This window comes from Dryobates pubescens, chromosome Z (genome assembly GCF_014839835.1).
Source record: "Dryobates pubescens isolate bDryPub1 chromosome Z, bDryPub1.pri, whole genome shotgun sequence".
In the NCBI taxonomy this organism is placed as follows: Eukaryota; Metazoa; Chordata; class Aves; order Piciformes; family Picidae; genus Dryobates; species Dryobates pubescens.
This window is the reverse complement of record NC_071657.1, coordinates 36,634,214-36,656,525: the sequence shown is the minus strand read 5'-3', so window position 1 is coordinate 36,656,525 and position 22,312 is coordinate 36,634,214.

Below are 22,312 nucleotides of genomic sequence, written 5' to 3'. Positions count from 1 at the left end.
CTCAAAAGGTAAATCTGAAACAGGTCAAATATTACTTCACTGATAGGCTGCCATGAATTAGATGGATTAATAAAACCCTTTTTTTGCTGTTGCTTCTGCATCATGGCATAACTGCACCTAAACAAAAAATGATCTTAATTTAAACTGACTTCTAGGTGAAAGCATAAAAATTTAGTCTCTTGATCTGTAGGTCAAACACATTGTCTGGGAAGAATCTTAGTTCAGTGTGTATGTTACCCAATACTGCTAATTCACAGGATTACAGGATGTTAGGGGTTGGAAGGGACCTCCGAAGGTCACAAGTCCAACCCCTCTGCCAGAGCAGGCCATAGAATCTAGCACAAGTTCTACAGGACCACATCCAGATGGATCCTGAAAGTCTCCAGAGAGGGAGACTCCACAACCTCCCTGGTCAGCCTGTTCTTCTATTCTCTTTATTTTACCTTTGTTTCCTCCTGACATGGTCCAGCATGCTACTGAATACCTCGTTCACTGAAATTTATTTGATTTCACCTAAATGTATATATTTCTTAATTACTTAGATTTCCTGAAAAGAATTCTTTATTTGACAGTCTGCAACATCTACACTGGCCTGCCAGTGAAAAGTGGATTAAAAAACCCACTGACTGCTCCTGGTATGCTGGTTTGAACTTTACTCTCACTTAAGCAGGAAAAGGAAAAGTAACTGTGAAGTATGTAACAGCTTGTCATTTGTTCCAGATTGTACTGATTTAAAAAGCAAAGAACTGCAAATATCTTGTTGCTAGAAACAAAGATGGGAGGCAACACAAGCAGTCAAAAAAAAAAAAGACTTCTAAAAGCGCATCAGCTTTCTGATATGTTAAACTTTCAGCACTTTGCAGAAAGAGAGCGTTTTGAGGACTAGACAGAAGTTTCCATTCTCTAGCATGAAAAACCAATTATTTTCAAGCCAGGCATGTAAATAACATGCTTATTTCCTCAACTGTATGACCTTTCCTGTTTTGATTTAATGAAGTTGCTGTTAATTTGTGAAAACTCACTAACCATAACCCAATCCCCACAAATAATAATTAAAAAACCACCAAAACTGATAAAATCAGGTTAATGAAAGCTGAAAAAAAATCGTAATAAAAGTTTTGTTCACTCTTGCTATTGAGACCTAAAGAAGCAAACCAGTCTCAGAACATAATAGAAAGTTAAAATAATAGATAATTTTCTATGTTGGATATCAAGGCAGTGAAACCTGTAACTAGCAGGCTGCTTATTTAAAATTTAAATTTCACCTATACCTTTTCTTCACTGGTTTGTGAGTCCTTTATCCCCATGAATAACTTAATGGTGTTTTCAAAACAAATGCAATATGCCAAAAAGGATTGTCAATCAATTTTATGTGGAATATTATTTCTTACTCTTTCTATTGTACTGGTTAGACAGCTGAAGGAAGCAGGTGCTATTCATGTGTAGCTCTATACCTTTGCTCCTTTGTGAGCTGCAAATATTGTTGTCTACAAACCACTCATTAAGGTTTCCCCCTTGCACTAGAAAAAATTATTGATTTTGGTGCACAGGTAATTTTGTGACAATGAACCCATGAATATGGAAGGCAGCTGAAGGTCGGGGTTGCAAAAGATTTTAATTTGGAGACTACTGCACAGAAAGAAAAGGAGAAAAAATGCCTTTAATAATCTCATTGTTTTCAGAATAGATTAATTTACATGAATGAAAAAAATATGACTCAGTGTATCCATAAAAGATTGTATATGTGTGCTAGTTGTCCATGATTTTATTCTAATATTTCTTTGTCTTTTGTTGGGGTGACTTCACTAGTCTGAAGTGGCTGGAGTGCAGCCAGACAGAAAGGGACCTGGAGGTAGTGGTTGACAGCTGTCTGAACATGAACCAGCAGTGAGCCCAGGTGGCCAGGAAGGCCAATGGCACCTCGGCCTGCATCAGAAATAGTGTGGCTAGCAGAATCACGGAAATCATTCTGCCCCTGTACTCAGCACTGGTTAGGCCACACCTTCAGTAATGTGTCCAGTTATGGGCCCCTCAATTTAAGAAGGATATTGAGACACTTGAATGTATCCAGAGAAGGGTAACAAGGCTGGTGAGAGGTCTTGAGCACAAGCCCTATGAGGAGAGGCTAAGGGAGCTGGGGTTATTTAGCCTGGAGAAAAGGAGGCTCAGGGGAGACCTTATTGCTCCCTGCAACTACCTCAAAAGAGGTTGTAGCCAGGTGGGGGTTTGTCTCTTCTCTCTAGCAACCAGCACCAGAACAAGAGGACACAGTCTCAAGCTGCACCAGGGGAAGTTTAGGTTGGAGGTGAGGAGAAAGTTCTTCACAGAAAGTGTTGTGTGCCATTGGCATGTGCTGCCCAGGGAGGTGGTGGTGTCACCATCCCTAGAGGTGTTCAAAAAGGATTGGATGTGACACTTGAAGCCATGGTTTAGTTAGTCATGAGGTGTTGGGTGATAGGTTGGACTTGATGATCTCTGAGGTCTTTCCCAACCTTATTGATTCTATGATTCTGTGATTCTATATTCTGTACAGTCATCACATTTCATTGTAGATTATAGTTTTGCTTGCAAATAGAGCTCTACTTGCTTCCAGCTGAGCTGGTCTAGCAAATTTAATATTGGGGGGGAATTTTCAACCCACCACAATTTGATACAACATAGACAGCATTTTGTGTGATACTTGGTACAGAAGTTTGTATTTCATAAATCAACTTTTCTAACAAAACTTAATGAAATCTTTTCCTTGCCTAGAGACCTTAAATTTATTTTCAGAAACTATAGGATCCTTGGCAGGAAATCATTGTCATCATGTGGTCATTTTAAAATCAGTCAAGAAATGTGTGCTTTTAGACAGGCATTTAAATACTTTACTGTTCCTAAGGGACTGATATATACTTTCATGTTCACCAAAAAAAAAACCAAACACCAAAAACCAAAGAAAACAAACAAACCAGTGTGAAGCCCCTTCTCTGTCATATTCACAAATTGCATAAGCCAATCTTAATTACCAAAACCATGCTCCGTTATTTGGCACTTTGCTGCTAATGATGGCACCTGGACATTATGGATAGATACCAAGATCTTCCAGAGATACCCCTGACACATATTAAACTCTCTACTGAACGCATTTTGTCCTTGCTTAATTCAGCTAAGGCTGTGCTTTTTGAAAAGCTATCCTCTAATTCAAACTTACATTGCTGGGATGAATTATGGGTTCCTGAGCTAGGTCAGGAAACTGTCTTCTGCTGTGTGCTCTAGCACTACATCCCTCTCCATCCCTTAAAGAAAAGAAAGGGGGGGGGGGGAAGAAAAGAGAGAGAACCTCTGAAATTATTAGTATATGAAAGATAACAGCCCTGAGCCAAACCCTCATTCTAGTTTTTACTTCGTTGATTATAAGCAAGAGAATACCTGGCACAAATATCTCGGACTAAAGTGCAAGCTGTAACTCCTGTGACTGATAGTGCTCTTATGCTAGACTATATACTCCTGTGACCTGTTTCCTTCATGTTGGATCTGTCTTTCTGCAACAAGCAGGTCTCTTATCCAAAGTATATTGATAACATTAAAATATTTTTACAATATCTACATGACCAAGAATAATTAGTACTGTATTACAAGGGGATAAATCCTAGAATTTTGTTTATTTATGGTTTTTATATAACTACTTTTTTGACAGCTATTTCATCACCATCAAGTATAATTTGTTTAAAATATTTGGGGATATTCTGGATGTCTGTTGTAATCAACACAAGGCAACACCATGGAAGCACATAAATTGTTTGCTTCAGAAAGTGAGAGATTTAGCTCATCTAGACTGGAGCCCTTCTGAGTTATGATTTGTAACTGTTTTTTTTTCTGCTAGCAATCTTTAACCACTACAAGAATACATGAAAAGCAGCAGCAATTCTGAGGAATCCCCTCTGCATTATTCCTATGCTAGCACTTGGAGAAGTGGACTTTTGTGTTCTGTGTTTAGAATCAGCCACAGGCATGGCTTTGGGGTATGACAGTTTATGACTATTTCTGAAATGGTGGAACACTATAAAAATAAACAAGCCAAAACCCAAAAAGGCATAGAGGTTGGATTTTACCATTGGATGAAATAACACTTGAAGCTCTGTTTTGTGCAAGACTGACTTTTTCAAAGCTCTCTAGACTGAGCAATAGTTGAGATATAGGCAGCCTGCTTTGAATAATAGATGAAAGAACAAGATATGCTTCCACTGCTCGCTCTTTGTACTGGAGTTAAGACTTAGCACCTCTGTCATTCCTTTATTTGTTTGTAAGTTGAGGAGGTAGAAATGAGCCAAGGTTCTTAAATACCTTTGAAAATTGATTAAAGCCCTGTTTTTGATGAAGAATCTGGTTCAGTGTGGAGGAGGCATACTCCCTCTGATAAGCATGATTGGCAAGTTGGTAACAACAGACAAGGATAAAACTGAGGAACTCAACAACTTTTTGCCTCAGTCTTCATTTGCAACCTCTATTGTCATACCTCCCGAGTTGAAGGACCACAAGGCACAGACAAGGGGACAAAGTCCATCCCACTATAAATAAAGACAAGGTTCAAGACCACCTGAGAAATCTGAACATGGACGAGTCTATGGGACCTGATGAGAAGGATTCCAGATGCTTGAGGGTACTGTCTGATGTAGTTGTCAAGCAACTTTCCATGATATTTGAAATGTCATGACAGTCAGGTCAAGCCCCTGGTAAGTACAAAAAGGGAAACATTGAGCACATTTTTTAAAAAGGGTAGAAAGGAGGACCTTTGGAACTGCTGACCTGTCGGACTTATGTCTGTGTCCACCAAGATCATGGAACAGGTCCTCCTAGAAGCTATGCTGAGGCGCATGGAGGATGGGAAGGTGATTTGAGCAAGGCAGCATGCTTTCACCAAGGGAAAGGCCTGACTAATTGAGTTTTGGTCTTCTATGATGGAGTGACTATACCAGTGAAAAAGAAAGGAGCTATCAACATCAGCATTCAGCTCCTGTAAAGCCTTTGATACATGCCCACAGCATCCTTGTCTCTAAATTTGAGAAATGTGGGTTTGATGGGTGGACCACTTGCTGGATAAATATTTGGCTGGATGATCCCCCTCAAAGAGTGGCAGTCAATGGCTTAAGACATCTAAATGGTGACAAGTGACTACTGGTGTTTCTCAGGCACCAGTAACGGGACCATTGCTGTTACACATCTTTGCTAGTGAAATGGACAGAGGGATCCAGTGCAGTCTCAGCAAGTCTGCCAACAACATGAGGATGTGTGTTGCTGTTACTATACTTGATGGAAGGAATGCCAACCAAGAGGGACCCTAACAACCATGAGAGGTGGATCAATGTCAACTTCATGAAGTTCAACCAAGTGTACATTAAGAGCAGCCTTGCAGAGAAGGACTTGGAGTCCTTCTCTAGAATAATTATTCTTTTTTCCTTTCAAAACCCAGAGCAGCCCTAGCTGTGTCTTATAGCAGACCAACCCCATACGTCCTGGCAACATTAGGAATGAATTGGTGGTACGAGATCAGTGCATTCTGGCCACACTTACTACTTTCCATTTTTTCTTAATACTTACAAGAGTAATCCTACATGAAAAGAGAAAACAACAGCAAAAGCAGGCTGGAGCCAGTGCAGCTGCTCTAAGGTACTGTGAATGTTGTCTCAAGTGGCAAACCTGTTTCTTTGTACCCAAAGAAAAGTGGATAGGAGCACCCACAAACTCATGTTTCACAAGCAGGCCCCAGAGAAGTCCTTCAAATCATGTATTTCAGTCCATTGATCTAGCGGTATAACACAAGGGCTCCACACTGTGCTTCAAAAAAGCTGAAAAATAATTTGTGAGTAAACTAGATTCTATCTATTCCACCCTTCTGAGGAAAAACAAACAAACAAAACCAACTCCAAAACAAACAAACAAAACAACAACAAAAGCCAATAACAAAATAAACGGTTCAGGCTTCCACTAAAATAGCAAAATGTTTTACTACTTCTCTCCACAAGGCTCTAGAACTGGCCTTAGTTCATATATTAATGACTACCAGAAAGGTGAAAGAATATTGGCATGCATCAAGAAGAGTGAGTCCAGCAGGTCAAGAGAGGTTCTCCTCCTCCTCTCCTCTGCCCTGGTAAGACCACACCTGCATTATCGTGTGCAGTTTTGGGCTCCCAATTTCAAGGACAGAAAATTATTGAAGAGTGTCCAACAGAGGGCCAGAAAGAAGATTAGGAGCATCTCTCTTATGAGGTGAGGCTGAAAGACCTAGGGTTCTTTAACCTCAAAAAGAGAAGACTGAGAGAGGATCTTATCAATGCATGTAAGTAAAGAGTGGAGATCATGAGGATAGGGCTGGGCTCTTTTCAGTGATGAGCAGTGATAGGATAAGGAGCAACTGGTGCAAAATAGAAACTTCTTCACTTTACAGGTGAGGGAACACTGGAACAGGTTGCCCAGAGAGGTTGTGCAGTCTTCTTCTCTGGAGACTTTTAATTCCACTTGTGTTGCAGAATGGCTTGCAAAGACATGGTTCTACGGAACAATGGTTTGACCAAGTATGTAGGCCGGACTCTATCTTGTTATTTACTGCTCACAGTAAGCTAGTGTGTTGATGCAGCCAGGCCACCGTGGCCTTGTAGCTGTGCTTGCAGCTGCCTGCAAAGGATAACAGGATACCAAAGCAAGGTCACTACGCCCTTACAGGCGATAACAAGTAAAGAAGAATGTAAAATAGAATTCTTGTGATTATCTCATCAGGATGGGAAAGCAGGATGTTTAACCGCAGAAGGTGGGGTTGGCAGCTAGGCTACTGTATATAAGAAGTGTCTGATGTTCAATAAAGTTGGATTTCATGGATCATATTGATCGTTTGCGACCCCTTCTTGCGACACCTCGAGTCTAAGCCTCCCCTGGTGCAGCTTGACACTGTGTCCTTTTGTTCAGGTGCTGGTTGCCTGGGAGAAGAGACCAACCCCTTCCTGGCCACAATCACCTTTCAGGTAGTTGTAGAGGGCAATGAGGTCACCCCTGAGCCTCCTCTTCTCCAGGCTAAACAATCCCAGCTCCCTCAGTCTCTCCTCATAGGGCTTGTGTTCAAGGCCTCTCCCCAGCCTCATTGCCCTTCTCTGGACACGTTCAAGTGTCTCAATGTCCTTCCTAAACTGAGGGGCCCAGAACTGGACACAGGACTCAAGGTGTGGCCTAACCAATGCAGAGTACAGGGGCACAATGACCTCCCTGCTCCTGCTGGCCACACTATTCCTAATACAGGCCAGGATGCCATTGGCCTTCTTGGCCACCTGGGCACACTGCTGGCTCATGTTTAGGCAGTTGTCAACCAGTACCCCAGGTCCCTCTCTGTTTGGCAGCTCTCCAGCCACTCTGACCCCAGCCTGTAGCTCTGCATGGGGTTGCCGTGGCCAAAGTGCAGCACCCGGCACTTGGACTTGTTAAATGCCATCCCATTGGACTCTGCCCATCTGTCCAGTCGGTTGAGGTCCCTCTGCAGAGCCTTTCTATCCTCTAACTGACCAACATCTGCTCCTAATGTGGTGTCATCAATGAAGATGTTAAAGAGGATGGGGCCCAGCACTGATCCCTGGGGGACACTACTGGTGACTGGCTGCCAGCTGGATGTGGCACCATTCACCACCACTCTCTGGGCTCGGCCCTCCAGCCAGTTCCTAACCCAGCACAGTGTTGTGGTCCAAGCCATAAGCTGACAGCTTAGACAGCAGTTTACTGTGGGGGATGGTGTCAAAGTCCAGGTAGACCACATCCACAGGCCTTCCCACATCCACCAGACAGGTCACCTGATCACAGAAGGAGATCAGGTTGGTCAGGCAGGACCTGCCCTTCCTGAATCCATGCTGGCTGGACCCGAGCCCTTTCTTCCAATGATGGGAGCTGTCTAGTCAAAGATACCATCTCTCCTTGTAGGATTTGTGGATTTGCATTGAGTGTTATTTTAAACTGTCACAGCAACAAAGAGTAGCACATTTGTAACATCAAAAAATGTATCTAAGCAAGACAATGCAAGGAGTGTTAGAAGAAAGGGAGATCAATCATATGACCACTGTAAGCCACGATGGTCCAGAGGTCTAATCATAAGTTCTTTTTAACCCCAGTACCTTAAAACATCAAGGTCCATGAAGCACTCCAGTGAGCTTTCTGATATAAATTAAAATTCATAAGAATGCCTAAAAGACCAAGGTGCTGAAGCATCAGGAGACTGAAAGTATAAGTGTAGAAATGTGTTATCTCTCAGCAATAAAATACAGACCAGACTCAGTTAGGGTTCACAGCTCAGAAGTCAGCTAACAAATCTTTCTCAGTTTCTGAACAAAATCCTATGCAAGTCTAATTACTAAAAGGACTAGAATTTTTAATACAAGTCAGATGTTCCACAAACAGATATATGTAACCAGTCACAGATGGAGACCATATGGTTTACTTGAGAACATCCATTTTAAGAGCAGAGAGGAAAAAGTTCTAGTCATGATGATGACACTTTTTGGTTGTGGACACACTGTTTTGTCTTTCTGTCTCCTCAGCATTTCCCCTACATGGTCTCTGTTGGGACAGCTAGCAGCAAGAGCCAGCAAAGACTGTTGGTTATTCCAGGGGTTTGATACAACATTGTGGTGGCCCAATCTCACATCTTGCAAAATGAGTCACATCCATGCCCGTGATTTCTCCAACAACCTTCCTTTGGGGCTGGAGCATACTCTTGAAGCATATATCAACTATTCCTCCCAAATTTCTTGAGGACTCTAACTGGAAAAAGGATTTTACCCTGAGTCTTCTAATAAGGATTTACCTAGCACAAGCACAGCATAGATCGCTGTAATGTTTAACTACATTCTTCTGGTAATGTAATTAACACTTCTTGTCTGAATCTGTCTAGCTTCACCTGTTGAATCTTGCTAGGCCCTTATCAACTAGATTAAAGAGGTGGGTTGTATTAGAAGGCATGTCTTCTTTCACATAACTAGCATTCGAATAATCTCTCAATCTTCTCTTTACTGAACTACATCTGTCAGGGCTGCTCCAGCTTTTTTTATGTACATCACAGCTGGACTTCAAAGATTATATTGGTCTGGAAGTAAGAGCCTTTTAAATTGTACATTAGGCTTTTTTTGTCTCTAATCTCCATCCTAGCAATAATGAACAATCTAAGTGAATATTAAGACAATATTATTACTAAGACCCACAGCTGACAAGCCCAGGATGTACAGGGAAGATCTGGCTGCATGAAACACCTTGGGACAGGGTTGAAATACATTGGAGTGAGATATATTCCACCTTTGATCAAAGAGGGAGAATACAGACTGACATTTTAAAGCCTAAGTGGTCTGTGTTGCTCTTCTGTTTGAGTTGCATCAAGCTATCTGTTTGAGGAGTTATACATCCGATAAGTACAGACTCTTTGTTTCTGGAATGCAGTCAGCTCCCTTGTAAAACATTGCATACATTTTTTTTTCTTTGTTGGAAGCCCTGTACTACCCAGAAGTATTATCTGGACACATAGATCTTTTAGCTTTCAACAAAGACTTTTGGAAATTCTTACAAGACATTAGAACTTGGGATTCTGGAGTAAATCAGGGGTCCTTCACAAGAAGAAAATACAGGCTACAGGATCCTATATGACTCTCCCATCATTCCACTGTTTTAATATAATTCCATTTACCTTTGTCTTAGCTCACTGATGTCAAAAGCATCAGAAGTAGTTCATGCACCATCTGCTGGGTTTGGAGCAACTTTTATGTATGGAAGCATGTAATCAACGAGTCATACTAATGCCAAAGGACTGATGGTAGTTTTCTTAGATAAAGGAAACAATCTGGTTACTTTGAAGTACAGATAATCACAAACCCCACTTTAGAGTAGTAAACAGTTCTCTCTTGTATATATATTGCAATGGTTCTTTTAAAAAAAGTCCTAAATTGCTGTATCTTGTATAGTGACTTATCCAGAATCCTGGAATTTGAATAGCTACCAAAGGAGTTGTTGAGGCAGATTCTGGAGTGGCTTACACTGATTTCAGAGCCTGAAATCATCATCTGTCCAGCTGAATAGGATTTTTTTAAAAGGAGAAGTATGTCAATAATTAGAGTTTAAACAGAAAAAAAATAACAGAGTGCAGTTGTATGCCTACACAAAGATGTAGGTATAGTTGCCTTGCCTGTGAATAAAGAAGCAGTTCATAATACTTCACCTTTCTTATTGTATTTCTCATCCTGTAGGAACCATCGTTGGTATGACCTCTCAATCCTTGTGCCAACTGCAGATTATTATACCTGATTCTTCATTTCTCTCAGCTGCATTTTCAACATATGCCAGTGTGCTGGGTTGAAGTTTCCCCCAGTATTAACTTTAGCCAGACTAAACCTACCACAGTTAGGGAGATGTATGCAGCTACCCAGTAAGCAAGTCCAGCCATTATCACTGGAGCAATTCAGTACTTTGTTCTGTGGGGGGTCTCAGTTAAGATCAAAAAGTATTATATTTGTAGTTCTCTCTCTAATTGCTGCCTCACATCAGAATTTCTCCCTAAAGTGAGTGGGAAAATTGCCATGTACTGTGTGTGTCTACCTACCTTTTTGTGTGTGCCCTTCTCATGATTTTCAGGATCCATTGTCCAATTTCAAGCCTACTTGACAGAGAAAGTAAGAAGCCTTGCAGATGCGTAGTACATTAAAAATTCTGTGGAGATGGGCATCTAGAGGGAGCAATCAAGTATGATAAATGCTGCCTTCAAATCTTCAGTTAGTAGTTGCAGTTCTTAAGCATCAGGAAAAAAATAATGGAAGTCAGTTGTACATAATCCTCTTACAGAGAAAGCTTTAACTGGAGCCTGCCTGTTATTTAGACAACAGCAAATCAGCTGAGACTTCTAAATTTGGAGGAAGTAAGATTTCATCAGACCTGCATAGGAGACGTTACTTTAGTTTCATTTTACTTTTGATTATTTTTTTTCCCTGCAGGCCTCTAACTGAGACAAGATATGTAGCTTGTAGGGAGACCAGCTAGCCCACAGTTGCAGTACAGATTCAGAGAATTCTTTATAATTCTCTATCTGTGACAAAAATGCAGCTTCTTTGTTGGACAAGTTTTCTTTAAATGAGTTTAATTTAGATTAGGAGAAGGAATAATTTGTGTAATTGAAATACATCACTGGTGGTTGTCATCATCTGCTTTTACAGCTTGCTCCAGAGCTGGCATAAATCAGTTCTGCTGAGGCTGGTAGGTGCTTGATGAAGACACTTGCATGGCACTTGACCCCATTCTCACTTTGTCTTGGTCGTACAAAGACACAGGTTTGCAGGTAAGCAGCTAAATTACTTTTGTTCCATGACAGTAGTAGAGAAAACTTCAGGCAGAGGGTCGCAGTTTAAACAAGCCTTCAGAGCAGTGGAGCCTTCCAGGAGCCTTCCAAACATCTGTATTGCCTTCTACTTTTCTCACTATTTTGCACATTGTCAGAACTGTTCTGAAGCATTTGCTTCAAACAATATAAAATAATATAATAATAAAATAATGTAGTATAATAACACATAGATAATATAAAATTACCAATATATCACTTAATATTATTACATGATTTAGCAGAAGAACTGCCATTTTCTCCTTTGTATTCATCAAAATGTAGGCTATTTTCAGAAGTTCCTGTTTAGAAATGGATCCATATGTCCTGAACACCACACAAAAAATTTGATTTCCCATTTCTTATAGCACTATCATTGATCAAAAGAAAGCTCAGTCAAACTCCTGGTAGAAGTTATTCACAAAACATTTTTGTAAATGACAACTAGTTTTTGAGACAGTAAAAGAATGGCTTTACTACTCATATTCTCTATGATCAGCAGTGGAAGAAAAAGTTTGTGCCTATTTGTGTCCTCTGATATGCTTGGTTGTGCTAGAACACTGAAACAAGACTAATTACCCTTGATTCATAAACTGTGTTGCAGATCCACTGGGGAAAATTGATTGTTCAGGGAAGAAATGTGTGTAAAGAGATCAGGTGAAATACTATGTAGGCTTTGACACCAGCCCTCAGAAATTGTAAAAGTATTTCTACTGAAGAACTATATTGGAGATTTAAAAAAAAAAGCTATTTTAAATGTGAGCTCCGGAATCTCCCATATGCTCCATAGTCAATCTTGATTGACTGTACACTCTTCAGGACTGGGAGTTTTGTTTAGTACATACACAACCCAGCACAGTGGGGCTTTGGGGTAAGCATTGTTGCAGTGTGTGCACTCAGTAGGCACATTAATATACAGACACACAAATACAAAGAGCCACTGTCATAATCTGGTGCTTTTACATTATGATGCAAAGTATGAAGAAGTCTGAAACACCTTATAGGATCCCTTCCATTTCTTGTTCCTAAATCATAACACTTATTCTCTGAATACCAGCAGAGAATTTCTTCTTTGAGAAGCTTTCATTTTCCTAACCTGACACAATCAGAAATACCGCCACAGATAAATATTGTCAAATGCAATTTCATGATTAATGCAGATGCATCTCTAGCAAGCTGCTGAGAGTGGTACTGTTGGCTAAAGGATTTGGTTCTTTTCAGTCCAGTCCTGTAGGGGAGAGACCTAGGTTTTGAGAACTGAGATCTGGGGTTTACTGTAATTTCCCTGTATGTAGTGCTGCACCAAATGTTTCTACCAAAAATCCTCTTCCATGTTCCCTGATAAAATTCAAGTAAGAGTGACAGAGCTAAGAAAGCAATGAAGATGAAACTGTCCCTTGCTTTACTGTGAAAACAGCTAACAGATATTCTTCTGTTATGAAGAACATACATTTCTAAAGTAAATTATTGTCTGATGGCAGGTTTCCATTAACAAGGAAAATCAAAGCACAAATTAAATTAAAAGATTGAAAATATAGCTACAAGTAGTTACAAGACTTACTGAAACTTCAGTTAGCATTTTGCAGAAAAAGTGCATTCTATCATTTTTCAGACAAGTACTTTTATGTGTTACAGTTCTGACACAGTAAGTGAGAATGACAGAGACTTTCCTTATGCTGTTTATTCTGAAGGATGTTAAAGAGCTGCTTTCAAGTAAAAATCATTAAAGCCAAAGATACCAAGAGCATTAGTGTAATTTACAGTTAATTCCAAACAGAATCCCCCCCTTAGAGAGTGAAAAATAAACAGAGTCCACCTGTTACTAGATCAGCCAAAAAGCACAAGCTGCTCACTATAATCTAAACCAGCTGAATGATAACTCCCCAATCATTCTATTAGCTGACACTCCTGCTAAGGGAGCAAAGATTTTTCCTGATTTTGCTTACACTGCGCTTTAATGGGGGATGTTGGATTTTGAAGATGATTTTAGGATGCTTGCTAAATTCCTCTGGCAGCAGGCTTTCCAAAAGCCTATGGCAAAGTGCTCAGAGGTTGGAAAGTACTGCTAAGAGACCTGGCTATCAAGTCAACACTTCTGTTTCTGGCTAGGGATCTCTGTACTAAACATCTGGGGCAGATGTAATGCAATGTATTCATTTGACTCTGTTAGCATTATTTGTCCTGAATATGAATTCTAACAGGAGAAAAAAAAATCTAACATAATACTACTAATAATAGAGTGATTAGTAAATTACTCACTTCCTTAGATGCATTAAGTACTGATTTAAGCTTAGTCAGTGTAAGCGGCACTTCTCTGTGTCAGTACTGGCTTATAAAGTAACTGAGGGAAAAAAAAAAAGGTAATGGTATCACCACAAAAAAGAGTGGATTTGGTCACTGCTTCATTTGCCCATGGCTGTCTTCCTTTTGAGGTCCTGTTTCTTCAACAGACCTCTTGGCCTTATTCATATTTGTCATTCCATTTCCGCAAGTGTGGCCTTTGAGTTGGCTGCTGCTGGAAAACACACAACCCACAAGTTCCCAAATTCCTATTACATGTTAATCAGTAAACACCCCTATGGAGAAGGTGTACCTTTTTAAGGGACTGAAAAACAGTGTGATACAGTATTAGAGCCTCAGAAGAGAATACACAGACTTTGGTTTCAGGCAGTAATCTAGTCCTTAGAGTGAAGACATATTTCAGCAGACATGTCCCACCTTTCCTCCTTCCTACTTACTTGATCATAGTTTTTTCCTCTCTGGAAGGAAGCAAATGCCAACCCAATGTTTACCAAGGTCAGCAAGGGCTTTTTCAATACCTGAAAGGAAGTAAAATTCACACTAATCACAGAGACTCTTGCTCATTTTAGCAAGTCCTTACTTCTTCAGAAGTGTGCAGTGCCTTTGACGACAAGGTTTTCACCTGTTTGTTGGGAGGTGATGCAGTCTGGCCCTACATCAGCAGCTTTAGGCAAAGGATAGTGGAAGAGAGAGACATCTAGACAGGTGTCTTGGTAAGGTTTCTCTGTGGACACACTTTTACTGGCAGCTCTTATGAGATACCCATCCTGAGATGACCTTCCATAGAATCCTAAATCCTGGAACACCATGGATGAGGGAATTAAGCATTTGAGAGAGTTTGCTGTGAGAGAAGTGATGTAAAGAGACCATGGTACTCTGAATCCTGATGAAATTCCTGTGGAAACAGGTCTTGCCAAAAAGTTCATCAAACTTGCTCCTCCTAATTATGCTATTATTCTCACAAGCAGAACTGGGGGGGGGTGAAGGTGGAGGAAATGCCTCCCACGGTTGGCCATTGCACTGACCAAAAGAGACGGGATGGGGTGCTTTCTGCCATGGTTTATTTGATTAGATAGTGTTGGATGTTAGGTTGGACTTGATGATCTCAAAGGTCTCTTCCAAACTGATTTATTCTATCCTATCCTATCCTATCCTATCCTATCCTATCCTATCCTATCCTATCCTATCCTATCCTATCCTATCCTATCCTATCCTATCCTATCCCATTCTATTCTAACTGGAAGATAGTCTCACACGTGTCTTTTTGGTCTCAGCCATTGAAATTCTGTCTGGGAAGATGGAGAATTGCATGAAAGAGCTGAAAGAGGAACTTAAAACCTCCATATCCAAATTGGCACAGGGAGATAATTCCAATTCTTCTTCTTCCAGATGGATGCAAGTTTCAACTGTTAGAAATAGATGTCTTCTGCACTTCTTTGCTATGATTCCCCATTAGTGCAACTGAAGGCACAGCAATGAGCTATGCTGCCAACTCCTTAGGCAAAAAGATAGAAAAACAGCCTCCTACTTCCTCTTTCTGATTGTAGTTGTATTGAAAAAGTCATACTTTTGTACAGAGCTGACATAAGCTCCCCAGACACACTCATGCATCACACAGTTCTTTTGCTTTCTCAAAGACCTGAATTTAGATAAAGAGATTTGTGAGAGAAATATCTTTCTACATGCAGCTTAATAGATATCATATGTTAAAAAAAAAAAATCTCTTCCAAGCTGAACTGAAATTTCTTGGCTTTGAAATCTGCTGTCTGAGATGTCTTTCAAGATCTAAGCTTAATTTATTAATTGCTGGATTTACACAGTTACATTGAAGACAGTGCAGTTGAAATGGAAATTTGGTTTTAAAATGCATTTCAGTGTCACATACTCAAAAATAAGATGAGAATAAATCTGCTATGTCCCTGTGGTCAAATGAATTGCAGTATGTGAAACTGACTGTAAGAAACTGTGTCTTTTGGCAGCTGTGATTGTTTCAATCTAGATGGATTCATGTCAGAAATGTCAAATATTCCTGAATGACTAAACTAGTAAGAATTTGAAGAAGAAAAAATGGAACTGCCCTGTCTTCTCTGACTGAATGTTCAATGTCCAGGGCAGTTTCTTCTCTTTATCATATACTTACATAAGTGCAGTACAAAGAAACATGAGACAGAGAAAATATACAAATATTTTTAGCTGAATATTGGCATTTCTTAAGCAACATGATGGATTTTATCAAAGATAAGAGGGGTAGACATTTTGTCAACAATGAAAATTGAGATATTGAAACGTATTTATTGAAGCAAATAACCTGAAAAATCAATCTGAGCTAGTAAATCTAATATTATAGGTAAGAAAATTATATTGCCAGGTTATCTGTAAATTAAAGATCAGGCAGTGTTGCTGGGGGTTTTTTTGTGTTGTTTTGGTTTTTTTTTCTTTTGAAGGCTGTGTGTGTGTCGTTTGCTTCTTAGGAGATGGCATAAAATTCATTATTTGATGATAGATGTAGTCTTCATCTATATCCATCCTCTGCAGTTAGTTTTGCTGTGTTCATCTAAACAGGCTTGATTTTAAACTCTCATTGCAGATTGTATTTCCCATGCATAATAATTCACCTCGACATGTTTTTGGCAGGAAAACAATTGAGCTGTTCACAGCAATTAGGCAGCCAGTAATAGTCATTATCCTAGAATGCTGGGAGATTTCCTACACAAAGACTGAAGAATTTCCAGCCTGGTCTAAGTGAGGTGAATTCAAAGTTTCATAAAGGTGAAAACAGGTCATACAGTTTAGCCCTTATATCTTCTCTCTTGTAATTGTCACAATCAGTGCCAATAAAAAGAACGCAGAGTAAAAAGAACACGGAGTGTTATGTCCTAGACACACATTCCATTTCACAGGTGGGCTGTGAAATTGGAATGCATGGACCCCCTGAACCAGAGGTAGTGTGTCTGTATTCAATAATCATTAAAAGATTTTTCTCCTCTTTTGAATTCTCTTTTGAACCTGTCCAATCTGTTTTCATCACTAGTATACTACAGCAAGACTTCCACAGATTAACTGTGTCTCTGGTTTTGAGACTAATGGGCTTCATTTGATGTCTCAGAGTCACTGAATAGAATTTAAAGACCTCTGTCATATATGATAGAGTCTTGACTGTCAGAATCACACAGAATCACAGAATGTCAGGTTAGAAGAGACCCCAAGGATCATCTGGTCCAACCTTTCTGGGTGGTAGCTTAGGTTAAATGATGGCCCAGCACCCTGTCAAGCTGAGTCTTAAAAATGACCAGTTTAAGGAAAACCACAACTTCTACTGGAAGATTTTTCCAATGTCTAGTTGTTTTCATGGTGAAAATTTTTCTTCTGGATTCCGGTTGGAATCTCCCCAGGAGTAACTCATGCCCACTGTGCCTTGTCTTTTCCATGTGACTCCTGGTAAAAAGGGAGTGTCCATTGTCCTGATAGCCACTCTTTATGTACTCCTGTATGGTAGTACGGTCTCTCCTAAGCCTTCTCTTCTCAAGGCTCAGCAAACTTTTGCTTTAAAGTTGGGACTTCCAGTTCTCTGATCATTTTGGTGGCCTATCCCTGGACACTTTACAGCCTGTCCACATCTTGTTTTGTACAGGGGGACCAAAACTGCACACAGCTTGCCAGGAGTGGTTTAACAAACGCTTAGTAAAGCAGAACAATGACTTCTTTATGTCTCCTGGTAGTGCCCTTGCTGATGCAGCCCATCATCCTGTTGGCCTTCTTTGCCACTGCAGCACACCCTTCACTCATGCTGAGCTTGCTATCCACCAAGATCCCCAGCTTCCTTTCCACAGGGATGCTCTCCAGATAGGTGGATCCCAGTCCAAGCTGCACTCCTGGGTTATGTATTCCTGGATGCAAGACCCTACATTTGTCCATGTTGACCTTCATAAGGTTGTTACTAGCCACCCATTCAGCATGTCCAGATCTTCCTAGAGGGTGGCTGTCTCTTCCAGAGTACCAACCTCCCCCACTCAGTTTAATGTCATCTGCAAACTTCATCAGGGTGCTCTTGAACCCAGCATCCAGATTACTTGCAAAGATACTAAACAGCACTGGGCTCAGTATCAGTCCCTGGGGTACCCGACTTGTGACTTTCTGCCAGGCTGAGAAAGATTTATTCTCTGCTACCTTTTGGGTATGGCCTGCCAGCCAGCTTCCCACACACTGCATAGATGTGTCTAGGCCTGTGGTGGCTTTAGGCTATGCCTTTAAAATTCAGTTACAGATTTTGAGCAGAAAAGTAGAAAAATATAAATAAATTACTAGTTGGTGTAAAAAAGAAGATAAAATATTATTCTAAACAAATTCATTGGGTAAATATCTGGAATAAGAGGAGCTGTACAATAACAGTTCTTCCCTTTTTTCTTCTAATCTGTGGATGGTTTTGCTTCGCTCAGGAGAGATAACTTGCTTATTGTCTGGCTTTGGCTAAGTCTAACTTCTCTACTCCTTTCTCCTTTCTCCCTTTTGTACGGGGGTAAGGGAGGCAGGCAGGGAGAAGCTAGTAGTTTCCCCTGGTTCTTGGTCGAGGGGGGTCCTTGTGCTGTTTATTAATTGTAAATATCTGTACAATAGTGTAAATACTGTATATTTTGTACATATTCATTGCATTCCACTGTAGAGTGTAGATTTTTCTTGTAAATGCAGCTTCATTTGCTTCTAACTAAGGTGGTCTGGCAAAGTTAATGTTGGGGGGGAACTTCAACCCACCACATGACAAAAAATAATTGGCACCCAATGTGGGGCAATTGCTTGATTGGTTAATTCCTGCTCAGATTAAGGAAGAAAAATGAAGCTGTTTTGGGGGTTGTGGCTTTTGATATATTCTGCTCTAATGGTGATTCTGTATAGGTGGTGCATGGCTCTGATGTTAGATAAGCTGGGAAGATATTCGGCATATAAACTGTTGCTTTGTTTTAAATACAAGCGGAAAAGGCTGTATGAGTGCTGCTAAGGATTTCTTTGGTTTTAAGGATTTGATAATATAACCGCAACTGTTCTTGAAGAAATATATGAATTCAGCATTCCTGTAGCTGAGAGCTATGTAAGCATCTGGGATCTAAAAAATTATTTGCTATGTGTGATTCTGTTATTGGTAATAATTACTGTGTTCTTGCTAATGGTACTGTACCAAGAGAGACACGTAGCAAATAGGTGTTCTACTTTTAGACTGCCCCACTGAAGGGGTCATGTTTCCTCCACTTTTTAGACTAGTTTACTAAGAAAACATCACAGACAGGTAAACACATAAGACTTCTGTTTGTAATAACTTCTGATGGCATTGGCCAGTCTCAGAAGATCATAAGACTTCTAACATTTTTATTTACCTAAGTCACAGTGCTGGTCCTCACTGAGGCAATAGGGAGTTACAGATCAGAAAAGCAGTGCAGTAGTTGGATTTTAAATGTGCCTTTGGGAAGTATTTTCTCTCTTCTATTGCTGTAGGAAAGAATTCACATAAAAGCAGGTGAAGTCAGCTAAAAATACTGGAAATTAGTGAGTTACCAGCAGCAAAAAAACATAATAGAGCAACAGCACAGGGCAAAGGAAACTTCTTATCAGTGTAGCCTTTGCATAGATGACAGAACATTACTCTGCACTATACAAAGTCTCCTAGCAAGGAGCAACAAGAGCAAAAAACATAATTGTGATATGATAAAGACAAACACCTGGGGGTGTTGGTTGATGGTAGACTGAACATGAGCCTGCAGTGTGCCCAGGCAGCCAGGAGGGCCAATGGCATCCTGGCCTGCATTAGGAACAGTGTGGCCAGCAGGAGCAGGGAGGTCATTCTGCCCCTGTACACTGCACTGGTTAGGCCGCACCTTGAGTACTGTGTCCAGTTCTGGGCCCCTCAGTTTAGGAAGGAGGTTGACTTGCTGGAGTGTGTCCAGAAAAGGGCAACAAGGTTGGTGAGGGGCTTGGAGCACAAGCCCTATGAGGAGAGATTGAGGGAGCTGGGGTTGCTTAGTCTGGAGAGGAGGAGACTCAGGGGTGACCTTATTGCTCTCTACAACTACCTGAAGGGGGGTTGTAGTGAGGCAGAGGTTGGTCTCTTCTCCCAGGCAACCAGTACCAGAACAAGAGGGCACAGTCTCAGGCTGCGTCAGGGGAGGTTTAGGCTGGAGGTTAGGAGGAAGTTTTACACAGAGAGAGTGATTGCCCACTGGAATGGGCTGCCTGGGGAGGTGGTAGGGTCGCCGTCGCTGGGGGTGTTCAGGGCGAGGCTTGACAGGATGCTTGGTTCCATGGTTTAGTTGATTAGGTGGTGTTGGATGATAGGTTGGACACGATGATCTCGAAGGTCTCTTCCAACCTGGTTTATTCTATTCTATTCTATTCTATTCTATTCTAGACACAGCAGATGCAGACATCATAGGGCTAGGTCTGTTTCAGATGCAGAAATTTCTACTGTTGAGGAAGACACAGAGGAGAGACAGGCAGACAGGAGTCAATGGGAAAACATCTCTGAGTGAGGAAGGAAGGAGTTCTGGCTTTCAACCAATGGGGTGCAGATGCAGCCCACAAGGGCCGCTGTGGCTCCTCTGGCTACCATTAAGGAGGCAAAATCACTTCTGCCTGCATCGGCAGGAGTTGGAGCGAGTTCTGCAGCAGCCACTGGGTCCCAAAGTCCACCTGCCAATGCCGTTTCCTTGTAAACCCCTCTGCTTCTGCAAACTGCTGTATCACAGTAATGCAATTCAAATGCAGCTCCGGTTAAACAAATCACAGCTTTGGTTAAAATGGGCAGACACAAGGCAGAAGCAGAGGCAGAAGAACAGTAAGAATAGCAAGATCCCTCTGCTGGTCAGGGACCTTCTATCAAAAAGGATCCTTCTGATGATGGAGAGAAAGTTTGCTTTAAAGATATAGCTGAATTACTGAGACCATCAGTGGATAGTGGGTATGCAGGACAGGGTATGAGTTCTGCTAAGTAAGGAGTTAGTGGAGGTGCTTCTGAACTTAAAGAGGTCCTATGGAGAGTATCAGCAGGATTATTAGGACAGCAGCTTCAAGAAGATGAAGATGATGAAGAGAAAGATGACAGCCAGACAGCTAATGCCCCCAGACAGGAGATTTGGCATGTGAGAATGGATTACATTAAAGGAGAGAATGAACCAATTCTGACACAGTGAGGCAGATGCTGCAATACTGAAGCCCCTGCTTTAGAAGTGGGGGACAAGTCAGCATCTCAGCTTGGAACCCTCTTGAAATATAGTGGAATAGATAGACATCTAGGCAGGTGTCTCGATAAGGTTTCTCTGTAGACGCTCCTTCTACTGGCAGCTCATATGAGGTACCCATCCAGAGAGGACCTTCCATGGAACCCTAGGCCTCTGAATCCTGATGAAATTCCTGTGGGAACAGGTCTTGCTGAAAAGATCATCAAACTTGCTCCTCCGAATTATGCTACTATTCTTGCAAGCAGAATTGTGGCAAGAAATTATAGTGGAGCTCCTCCTACGGTTGGCCATTTCACTGATGAAATGAGACACACATGTGTCTTTGGTTTCAGCCATTGAAACTCTGTCTGGTGAGAAAGAATTGCATGAACAAGCTGAAGGAGGAACTTAAAACCTCCATCTCCATAATGGCACAGGGAGATAATTCCAATTATTCTCCTTCCAGGTGGATACAAGTTTCAGCTGTTAGAAACAGATGTCCTTCAAGGAGGCCATTCCAAAACAGGTCAAACCAAAACAGACAACAGAGGGAATCACGTGGGAGTATTGGGATAACTCTGCGTGATCAGTTTGGCGAGAATATGAACAGATGTGATGGTCAACCAACTTCTGATCTTTTCAGGAGACTAAGGGAACTGCAGAGTGGCGGAGTCCAAGGTAGCAATACCAGAAGGGTTGCTGTTATTCCTCAGTTTCCCAGAACAATTCTAGTAGCTCCAACAGTAATTCCACTTCTGACACCAGAAACTGTGCTAACTGCTCATGTATTGCCCATAATTAGGGGTGCCCTGCCTCCCACCAGGGGAGGAGAGGGATAATGAAGACAACAGAATCTATTGGGATGTGTACATGCCGTGGCCTGGCACTTAAAATTTCAGAAGTACAGGGCCTAGGTTGACACAGGAACACAGTGCACCATCATAGGGCTTTAAACTAGATTTGAAGGGGGAAGGGGATGAAACCAGTCCTCCCAGACAGGAGTCTGAGGGTGGTAAGTTGGAGTCAGGGGTGAAACCAGCAGCCCAGCTGAAATACATGTACACTAATGCACGCAGCATGGGTAAGAAACAAGAGGAGCTGGAAGCCTTGTTGCAGCAGGAAAGTTATGATGTAGTTACCATCAAAGAGATGTGGTGGGATGACTCACATGACTGGAGCACTGCAATTGACAGCTACAGGCTCTTCAGGAGAGACAGGTGAGGGAGAAGGGGTGGAGGGGTGGCCCTGTACTTCAGGGAGGCACTAGATGCCATTGAGATGGAGATCAGGGATCATTGGGTTGAGTGCTTGGGGGTGAAAATTAGAGGGAAGACCGGCAGGGCTGACATCCTGGTTGGAGTCTCTTATAGATCACCCAACTAGGATGAAGATGCTGATGAAGCATTCTTTAGGCAGCTTAAGGCTGTCACAGGATTGCCTGACC